This window comes from Globicephala melas, chromosome 17 (assembly GCF_963455315.2).
Source record: "Globicephala melas chromosome 17, mGloMel1.2, whole genome shotgun sequence".
In the NCBI taxonomy this organism is placed as follows: domain Eukaryota; kingdom Metazoa; phylum Chordata; class Mammalia; order Artiodactyla; family Delphinidae; genus Globicephala; species Globicephala melas.
In genome coordinates this window covers 32,359,815-32,371,274 of record NC_083330.1, presented here as the reverse complement: position 1 = coordinate 32,371,274, position 11,460 = coordinate 32,359,815, and positions in this window count along the sequence as shown.

Here is an 11,460-nt window from a genome sequence, read left to right as displayed (position 1 = left end):
GACTTAGTTATTGAATAGACCCTCCCTAGAAACGTATGATGTTAATAAAACGAACAAAACTTTGTTCAGTTTCCAATGATAGACACTACAGACTCAATTATGGGCCATCCAGTTTAATAAAGGGAAGAAGTGATTGAACAAATATAGAGCAAACAGAATATGAAGTTTTATCCTCCATTAATATTAGTAACAGATAGTGTGGGCTCCAATGCCTTCAAGATAGCTTGAGACCATCATCTCTGTGTCATGGGCAAGGGGATGTTCAGCCAGGATGTCTTTCACTGTCACTGAGAAAAATTTCCATAATATATAATGATACCTACTGAAACTGATATGGGGCATTTGGGTAATAAGGAATCCATTAGCATATTTTTCCGGAAGCCTTGACTACAAAATGAAGACAGTAGATTTGGACACTTTCAGCCATGAATAAGTTGTTTGGATATTCATCTTTATGCCTAATGAAATAAGGTTATTTCATCTCTGCAGCTTCCCATATACCATTTTCCCACCTCTGTTTTATGTTTGGAAAGACTTTTAGAAATTGAAAGTCAAGTTAAAAAGTGAGTGACGACTTAAATGATATATGGAATATTTTGCTGACTTACAAGAGCATGCAGAATTAAATATGACCCAGTTCAAATGTTTATTTTAACGTGTATGTTGAGGTGGCGTTTCCAAGGTGCCAGAAAATGAGAATTCACCTTCCAGTGTGTGTTACCAGTTCTGTTCATTGCACAGAATCATCTTCATAAAACATACTGTTTTCTATGTACCTGGTATATATCTCAATTAGTTTGAAGAATTTCTCAGATACCTCTTAATATGTAGTGCTCCAATTCCAATCTTGCCATGTCCTGTACCAGTGACACAGCACACAGGAGTTTTATTTCTCTTTATTTCTCTGGGTTGTTCAGAACCCAATGAAAGAACAATGGAATGGGATCCAAGAGATCAGGGTTCTTGTCCCAGATTTACCATAAAATAATTGTGTCCTCTTGGGAAAATTATAGTCATTCTAGGTCCCTTTTCTTTACTTTGACAGAGCTGCACTAGATGACCCCAAATAATATAGCCCTCTTTCAGTAGTCGCTTAGATGTTATTGGTATTCTGAAACAAATGAAGACAATGACACATGGAGCTGTGCAACATCTCTGTAACTCTGTTGTCTTAGAGTTGCCTCCATTTTACAGATGATAAGATGACTGTGCATAGAAGTAGATGTTTGGAACCAGTGGTTCCAAAGTAAGTGGAGGTAAACCGCAAATGTCCTTCCTTCCTGAAGCTCACTTAGCCAAAACATAGGCTTCTGAATATTAAGCTGTAAAGCATATTATCAGTACATTTTAAAAGAAGCTATTCTTCTAGGATTTCCAATTAATAGCAGGAGGTTTTGAAATTCTTAAAAGATCATCTAATTTTGTGAGATTTACAGCTCTATTTTCCTGTCAGGCATGTTGTATTAGTGCCAGACAATCATCTGAGCTTCTGGATGCTTCTCTGAACCTCTTGAAGTTTTCTTCTTGCTATCTGAAATTCATGCCAGATAAGCCTTTTTCTAGAGTGTATGTACAGACTTGTGTATTTTTATATAGGAAAGCGATGCAGTGAGTCAAGTCGGGGGTTAAGCCCTCATTCTCAGAGTGGTATTGAGCTCCTGGTGAAATATAATCATCATTTCCTCAGAATCGAAAAGCAGTTATCTCAGGTGTATAATCCCATTAACTATTTATACATTTACGTATGATACATGGATTTATTGTACCTACGAGGTGTGTTCTCTTTGGGAAGTACAAAGCTCTTTGAGACATAGGTGGTTCATTTTTTTGTTTTCCCACAAATACTGTGACCCTTTGAGCAGGAAGGTCTATATTTTACTAACATCTAGAACCAGCAGTTAACACGGTGTCTAAGATGTAGTCAATAAATATGAAATAGATAAATGAACACATTTTTATGTAAGGGCCAGGACATGGACAAATAGAAATTTTTCATTTTCAGTCACAAAGCAACAACAGACATAAAAATGATACAACAAGTGCTACGGTCATTCAAAGAAGGCATAGAATAGATAGAAGGATCTCCTCTATGGCACAGGGAACTATACTCAATATTTTGGAATAACATCTGTATGGGGCACCTGCTCCACACCAGGCCCTATGACAGGTGCTTACATACTTTCCCTCTCCCCCATCCTATGGGGAAAGTACCTCTGCTATAGATTTAACAGTTGCCTCCCCCAAAATTCATATGTTGAAATCCTAACCCCCAAAGTGATGGTATCAGGAGGTGTGGCATTTGGGAGGTGATAAGGTCATGAGGGTAGAGCCCTCATGAACAAAATTAGTGCCCTCATAAAAGAGACCCCGCAGAGGTCCCTCGACCTTTCTGCCATGGGAGGTTACAGAGAAAACACGCCAACTGTGACCCAGGAAGAGGATACTCACCGGACTGTGAATCTGCTCGCACCCTGATCTTAGACTTCCAACCTCCAGAACTATGAGAAATAAATTTCTGTTGTTCATAAGCTACCCAGGCTCTGGTATTTTGTTATAGCAGCCCAAATGGATTACGATCACCTCTGTCCTTAGGTTTCAGACCCAGAAACTCAACTTTGTAGAGGTTACGAGAACCCTAAAGCCACTCAACCAGGCAGAGGCAGATTTGAAATTTAAGTCTCCAATTCCACATGTAAGTCTATCAGACCCTGTCTCCAGACATGATGTCATGAACAAGAGCTAATGCAACAAAGAGTTTACATGCAGCAAAACAATTAGCAAACAAAGTAAGAATATAGTAGACCGACTGTTTTTGTCACCCAATAGCCATTCACCACTCTTCCAGTTGAACAGACGCCATGCCCCGTGGGCACATTCAGCCCTGCTGTTTTCACTTCCCAGATTTGAGGGGTAGGAAATTATTATCCCTCCTGGCCATCAGCACCCTGACCTCTACCACCCACCGGGCCAGCTTCAAGAACAGCTGGATCCACCTGTTCAAATGAAACAGGTCTGCTCTCTGTGGTGTTGGCTTCTAGTTCAAGCAGCTCTCCCCACATGATAGCAAAGCTGGCTCCCAGCAGTTGCAAGCATGAATCCTACCAGGCTAGCAGTCCCAAAAGATACCTTTTAAGTATTTTTTCCCCAAAGCTCCAGTTTAAAGTCCTAGGCTGATTCCAATTTGACCTGCTCTGGACAAACATTTTCTTTAGAACCAAGAAGGCTGCCAGACAAAATACAGGATGCCCGCCTCGTTAAAGCTGAACTTCAGATAAACAGTAATTTTTTTAGTAGAAGTATGTTGCATGCAATGTTGAAGACACCCTAAAAAGTCGTGGTTTTCATCTGCGGTTCAGCTTTAACTGGGCACCCCGTGTGGGCTTTGCCGGCTGTGGTGGGCGCCGCGCTGGGTCGGCGGGGACGGTGGGGGACTGTGGCCCGAGCCGGGTTGCACACCCAGCCCACAGCGTGCAGGGAGAGAGGGGCAGCCTCGTCTCCGCTGCAGGAGCTGAGACGGGGAGAAGGGGAGCGCCCCAAAAGGAAACCAGCTGCCCCTCCCAGGAGAGAGGAGATGGCTGTTCAGCAGCCAGAAACAGCAGAGGAGCCAGAGCACAGAAGCGGCGGCCTCTGAGGACGCGGCGCACATATTTCTGGTGGGGAGGGGCACGCGGGCCGGTCCGTGGGAAAGAGGGGAGCCCGCGCCGGCCCCTCCGCCTCCCGAGCCTGTGCGTTTCCCTAAAAGAGCAGCAGCTGTGCAGACTGACTGTTCACAGTTGTGATAAATCGCCTTAGGAAAGCACTTCGATTAAAGTCACATCTAACTAGAACGCAAGAAGTCATCCCTGAACAAATCAATTGCGAGAGGGGCAGCTCTGGGCGCGCACCCACCCCGCTGCTGTTTTGCTTTCCCCGCAGGACGAGGGCCGCTCACTGGGTCGCGGGGACAGCGCGCTGTCTCAGCTGGGGAAGAAGCGCTTCCTAAGGACACATGCAAAACCCAAAGTGTGAAAGGAGTCCTTTATTCCATTCCTTTGGAGGATTTCTTAATGACGTAAAGCCCAACTTGGTTTCAGATCTGCCTGTCGTTTCCGTGACAGAACCTTCCCGGGGGGGGGGGGGGGTCCACAAGCAGCGGGGTGGCCAGGCGCCACAGGGCTGTGCTCTCCTTCCCAAGCCAGTTCATCTCCATCTGTAGCATTTTCAGAGAAACTCTCGGATAGGTTTCCTCCAACAGGTTCTTTTTCCTTCACTTTATAAAGTGATTCTCCTGCACAAAATGAACGGCCTGAAGACATCACTGAGCCTCTTTTTCTCCCAGGGTCAGGGCCAGCACGGCCCCCAGACCACAGGGGCGCAGGACCTCACAATGGGCTTCAGGCCTTCCCCTCCCCTCCCGCCCCTCCCACCCCGCCCTACCCCTCCCCTCTTCCCCTGCAGAAATCACATCCTTTTCTCCAGACTCCCCACTTCAGCTTGACTTCCAGCAGATCTTTACCCTGCCAGTTAGTAATTCAGGACTAATTAGGTGATTGCTTTCATTTATGGTAGCAGTTGTGTGGGGGGGTGGTGGATGAAATGGCTTTGCCCCTATTCTTGTTGGAAAAATAAATTACACCCACTGTCACTTGAGATCTTATTTTCCCCCCAATCAAGCAAATTAGCAGCGTGGTTCATTTTCCCAGCCTTCACTCCTGAACAGACGGCAGTGCCCTGGAACGTGGCTTAGAGCTGTGTGGTCAGTGCAATTGTTTGGGGCTGTTTGTGCCGACAATGAGAAGAGACGCCTGTCTCCGGAAAGAAAAGTGGCCCTTGTCTTGCTTAGGCCAACGAGCTGCCCAGAGCGCTGCCCGCCTGGCTTCTGAGGAAGATGTACACCGCCATCTAGTGGATATGGGGGCTCACTGCAGTGTGCTCGCTCTCCCGCCTTTCCTTCTGGCCGGTAAGAACAAGCAATAACGCTTCTTGTAAGTTCCTAAAAATAGGGGAGGTCTTATATCACCAGGAGTGAAATGTTTGCCTCAATGTCTGTAATGAAAGTGCAACCCCATGCTTGCACAACGTCTGTCTTGTCAGTAGCCCTCTTTCATCCCGATGTTTAGGTCCAAGACAGGATCGTCATTGTCTGAGCAATGGGTATCTCTCCGAAGCTGGCTAGTTCTCCCCTGTCCCAAGTAGTGTGGGAGGAGACAGTCAGCACCTTCACAGACGCCTTCATCTCTGCAGCCTCGCCATCACTCCTCATCTCGCCCACAGCAAGCCCGATTCCAAAGTGCACAGGGTAGAGGCGTTCGAAAGTTGGCTTGTTCAACGAGGGGCATTGCCACTTCCCAGAGGGAGCCAGAAACACACCCACATCCTAAGACTCTTTTCAGTCTTGGCGTTGAGGGGGTTCCCACTCTGTCCCCTGACTACACACAAGTCAGCGTCTTTTTCCTTTCCACTCATTCTACCTACATGAAGAGCACGTTGATCTCCCCAGTTTTAACACAGGAACCATGATTTTCTTGGGTTTTGTGTATGTGGGGGGGGGGGAGAGAATGGGAGAGAGAGCAAGTACATTCCAATATGGAAGGGCTTGGGGCCGTGGTTCTCCACCAGGGGCAATTTTGCACCCAGGAGACATTTGAAAGTGTCTTGGGACACTTTGGATGGTCACAGCTTACGCGAGGCTAAAAGTCCTTCCATCACAGGACAGGCCCACAGCAAAGAAGCATCCAACCCCACCCAGTGCTGAGGCTGAGAAAGCCTGGTTTAGGCTCGCAGATATCACCCTCCAGCAAGCCGGTTGGAACACTGATTGTCCTCAAATGGCCCACACTGCAGAGGCTGTGGATAGATAATGCATCCTCTCCCAAGTCAGTACTGACCGCCGTTTTTCTTCTTTTAGACTCTTTCATTTTAAACATAATTTAGCTGTCTCTTTTTTTTCCCTCTGCTCTGCTGAGAAGAGAAAGGATTGGAAAGGGGGAGGGGAAGGTGACAGAAAAGGAGGATTAGAGGCCTGACCTGTTTCTCCTGGAGAAGCTGGGCACATTCCTCTCTCACACGTGCTTTGTGACCGAGCAGGGTACAATTAAAAGCACAATAATTTGCTTGTTATTCAAGTCAGGCATTAGTCCGGGTAATGGCGTGCTTGGTGTAGACATGGATTTCCTTGTTTGGAGCTAAGCACAGGACTAGCTGAATTCTCCATGGAGAAATCTTGATTTGTTCAAGTCTTTCATGTTTTCTACAGAGAAGGGATTATGCCTTCCTAAAGAGGGGCGTTGCTTAAAAAGCTACAAAGTGTAAGAAAAGGATTTAGGGCAGAGGGGCCTGTGGTTACATAGCTGAGGGGTACAGGGAATTTCAGAGCCAAGGATTATTTAAAGCCATAGAGTTAAAAAAATAATTGCTTTAGGGACTTCCCTGGCGGTGCAGTGGTTAAGAATCTTCCTGCCAGTGCAGGGAACACGGGTTCGAGCCCTGGTCCGGGAAGATCCCACATGCCGTGGAGCAACTAAGCCCGTGAGGATAGGTGCCAACTGGCACTCCCCAGCCCGAGAGGTTTGTCTGCTCAGCCGCGGGGGCGGGCGGGGCTGCAAGCTGAGGATCGGGCTTTAGTCGGAGCGCAGGGAGAGGACTAGGGTTGGTGGAGTGAACATAGCCTGAAGGGGTTAGTACACCACGGCTAGCGTGGGGGGGGGGGGAGTCCGGGAAAAGATCTGGAGCTCCCGAAGAGGCAAGAGACTTTTACTTCCCTCTTTGTTTCCTGCTGCGCGAGGAGAGGGGATTAAGAGCGCTGCTTAAAGGAGCTCCAGAGACGGGCGCAAGTCGTGGCTAAAAGCGCGGACCCCAGAGACGGGCATGAGACGCTAAGGCTGCTGCTGCCGCCACCAAGAAGCCTGTGTGCGAGCACAGGTCACTATCCACACCCCGCCTCCGGGGAGCCTGTGCAGCCCGCCACAGCCAGGTTCCCGGGATCCAGGGACAACTTCCCCGGGAGAACGCATGGTGAGCCACAGGCTGGTGCAAAGTCACGCCAGCCTCTGGCGCCGCAGGCTCGCCCCGCACTCCGTGCCCCTCCCTCCCCCCGGCCTGAGTGAGCCAGAGCCCCCGAATCAGCGGCTTCTTTAACCCCGTCTTGTCTGAGTGAAAAACAGACGCCCTCCAGCGACCTACATGCAGAGGCGGGGCCAAATCCAAAGCTGAGCCCCTGGGAGCTGTGAAAACAAAGAAGAGAAAGGGAAATCTCTCCCAGCAGCCTCAGAAGCAGCGGATTAAAGCTCCACAATCAACTTGATGTACCCTGCATCTGTGGAATACATGAATAGACAACGAATCATCCCAAATTGAGGAGGTGGACTTTGAGAGCAAGATTTATCATTTTTTCCCCTTTACCTCTTTTTCTGAGCGTGGAATGGAATAATCATTTTATCATTTTAAAATGTCTTTGTCGCTAGTAAAAATTTTCGTCTTAAAATGTAATTTTTTTCTGATATTTTCTTAGCCACTCCAGTTTTGTCGTTGTTGTTTTGTTTTGTTTTTACTGTTATGGTATATCTATTCCAACCCTTTTACACTTCACCTATATATTTTCTTTTTTTTTTTCGGTAACATCTTTATTGGGGTATAATTGCTTTACAAAGGTGTGTTAGTTTCCGCTTTATAACAAAGTGAATCAGTTACATACATACATATGTTCCCATATCTCTTCCCGCTTGCGTCTCCCTCCCTCCCACCCTCCCTATCCCACCCCTCTAGGTGGTCACAAAGCACCGAGCTGATATCCCTGTGCTATGCGGCTGCTTCCCCCTAGTTATCTACCTTACGTTTGTTAGTGTATATATGTCTATGCCTCTCTCCCGCTTTGTCACAAATCACCCTTCCCCCTCCCCATATCCTCAAGTCCGTTCACCTGTAGGTCTGTGTCTTTATTCCTGTCTTACCCCTAGGTTCTTCATGACATTTCTTTTTCTTAAATTCCATATATATGTGTTAGCATACGGTATTTGTCTTTCTCTTTCTGACTTACTTCACTCTATGACAGGCTCTAGGTCTATCCACCTCATTACAAATAGCTCAATTTCGTTTCTTTTTATGTCTGAGTAATATTCCATTGTATATATGTGCCACATCTTCTTTATCCATTCATCCGATGATGGGCACTTAGGTTGTTTCCATCTTCGGCCTATTGTAAATAGGCCTGCAATGAACATTTTGGTACATGACTCTTTTTGAATTTTGGTTTTCTCAGGGTATATGCCCAGTAGTGGGATTGCTGGGTCATATGGTAGTTCTATTTGTAGTTTTTTTTTTGTTGTTGTTGTTGTTTTTTGGTTTGTTTTGTTTTTTTTTTTAGATATAATAATATCATTTATTAATTCCTACTTTGCAATTTTCTTTCTATTTTAAAGCCAGTACATTTTTGTTGCCTTTTTTGTTTTTGGTAGGTTTTTTTTTTTTTAACAGCTTTATTGGGGTATAATTGCTTTACAATGGTGTGTTAGTTTCTGCTTTATAACAAAGTGAATCAGTCATACATAAACATATGTTCCCATATGTCTTCCCTCTTGCGTCTCCCTCCCTCCCACCCTCCTTATCCCACCCCTCCAGGCTGTCACAAAGCACCGAGTCAATATCCCTGTGCCATGCGGCTGCTTCCCACTAGCTACCTTACTACGTTTGTTAGTGTGTATATGCCCATGACTCTCTCTTGCCCTGTCACAGCTCACCCTTCCCCCTCCCCATAACCTCAAGTCCGTTCTCTAGGAGGTCTGCGTCTTTATTCCTGCCTTACCCCTAGGTTCTTCATGACATTTTTTCCCCTTAAATTCCATATATATGTGTTAGCATACGGTATTTGTCTTTTTCTTTCTGACTTACTTCACTCTGTATGACAGACTCTAGGTCTATCCACCTCATTACAAATAGCTCAGTTTCGTTTCTTTTTATGGCTGAGTAATATTCCATTGTATATATGTGCCACATCTTCTTTATCCATTCATCCGACGATGGGCACTTAGGTTGTTTCCATCTCCTGGCTATTGTAAATAGAGCTGCAATGAACATTTTGGTACATGACTCTTTTTAAATTATGGTTTTCTCAGGGTATATGCCCAGTAGTGGGATTGCTGGGTCGTACAGTAGTTCTATTTGTAGTTTTTTAAGGAACCTCCATACTGTTCTCCATAGTGGCTGAACCAATTCACATTCCCACCAGAAGTGCAAGAGTGTTCCCTTTTCTCCACACCCTCTCCAGCATTTATGGTTTCTACATTTTTGATGATGGCCATTCTGACTGGTGTGAGATGATATCTCATTGTAGTTTTGATTTGCATTTCTCTAATGATTAATGATGTTGAGCATCCTTTCATGTGTTTGTTGGCAGTCTGTATATTTTCTTTGGAGAAATGTCTATTTAGGTCTTCTGCCCATTTTTGGATTGGCTTGTTTTCTTTTTTTGTTATTGAGCTGCATGAGCTGCTTGTAAATTTTGGAAATTAATCCTTTGTCAGTTGCTTCATTTGCAAATATTTTCTCCCATTCTGAGGGTTGTCTTTTGGTCTTGTTTATGGTTTCCTTTGTTGTGCAAAAGCTTTGAAGTTTCATTAGGTTCCATTTGTTTATTTTTGTTTTTATTTCCATTTCTCTAGGAGGTGGGTCAAAAAGGATCTTGTTGTGATTTATGTCATAGAGTGTTCTGCCTATGTTTTCCTCTAAGAGTTTCATAGTTTCTGGGCTTACATGTAGGTCTTTAATCCATTTTGAGCTTATTTTTGTGTATGGTGTTAGGGAGTGATCTAATCTCATACTTTTACATGTACCTGTCCAGTTTTCCCAGCACCACTTACTGAAGAGGCTGTCCTTTCTCCACTGTACATTCCTGCCTCCTTTATCAAAGATAAGGTGACCATATGTGCGTGGGTTTATCTCTGGGCTTTCTATCCTGTTCCATTCATCTATCTTTCTGTTTTTGTGCCAGTACCATACTGTCTTGATTACTGTAGCTGTGTAGTATAGTCTGAAGTCAGGGAGCCTAATTCCTCCAGCTCCGTGTTTCATTCTCAAGATTGCTTTGGGTATTCGGGGTCTTTTGTGTTTCCATACAAATTGTGAAATTTTTTGTTCTAGTTCTGTGAAAAATGCCAGTGGTAGTTTGATAGGGATTGCATTGAATCAGTAGATTGCTTTGGGTAGTAGAATCATTTGCACAATGTTGATTCTTCCAATCCAAGAACATGGTATATCTCTCCATCTATTTGTATCATCTTTAATTCTTTCATCAGTATCCTATAATTTTCTGCATACAGGTCTTTTGTCTCCTTAGGTAGGTTTATTCCTAGATATTTTATTCTTTTTGTTGCAATGGTAAATGGGAGTGTTTTCTTGATTTCACTTTCAGATTTTTCATCATTAGTGTATAGGTATGCAAGAGATTTCTGTGCATTAATTTTGTATCCTGCAACTTTACCAAATTCATTGATTAGTTCTAGTAGTTTTCTGGTAGCATCTTTAGGATTCTCTATGTATAGTATCATGTCCTCTGCAAACAGTGACAGCTTTACTTCTTTTTTTCCAATTTGGATTCCTTTTATTTCCTTTTCTTCTCTGATTGCTGGGGCTAAAACTTCCAAAACTATATTGAGTAAGAGTGGTGACAGTGCGCAACCTTGTCTTGTTCCTGATCTTAGTGGAAACGGTTTCAATTTTTCACCATTGAGGATGATGTTGGCTGTGGGTTTGTCATATACGGCCTTTATTATGTTGAGGAAAGTTCCCTCTATGCCTACTTTCTGCAGGGTTTTTATCATAAATGGGTGTTGAATTTTGTCAAAAGCTTTCTCTGCATGTATTGAAATGATCATATGGTTTATCTCCTTCAATTTGTTATTATGGTTAATCACATTGATAGATTTGTGTATATTGAAGAATCCTTGCATTCCTGGAATAAACCCCACTTGATCGTGGTGTATGATCCTTTGAATGAGCTGTCGGATTGTGTCTGCTAGTATTTTGTTGAGGATTTGTGCATCTATGATCATCAGTGATATTGGCCTGTAGTTTTCTTTCTTTGTGACATCCTTGTCTGGTATTGGAATCAAGGTGATGGTGGCCTCGTAGAATGAATTTGGGAGTGCTCCTCCCTCTGCTATATTTTGGAAGAGTTTGAGAAGGATTAGGTGTTAGCTCTTCTCTAAATGTTTGATAGAATTCGCCTGTGAAGCCATCTGGTCCTGGGCTTTGGTTTGTTGGAAGATTGTTAATCACAGTTTCAATTTCAGTGCTTGTGATTGGTCTGTTCATATTTTCTATTTCTTCCTGATTCACTCTTGGCAGGTTGTGCATTTCTAAGAATTTGTCCATGTCTTCCAGGTTGTCCATTTTATTGGCATAGAGTTGCTTGTAGTAATCTCTCATGATCTTTTGTATTTCTGCAGTGTCTGTTGTTACTTCTCCTTTTTCATTTCTAATTCTATT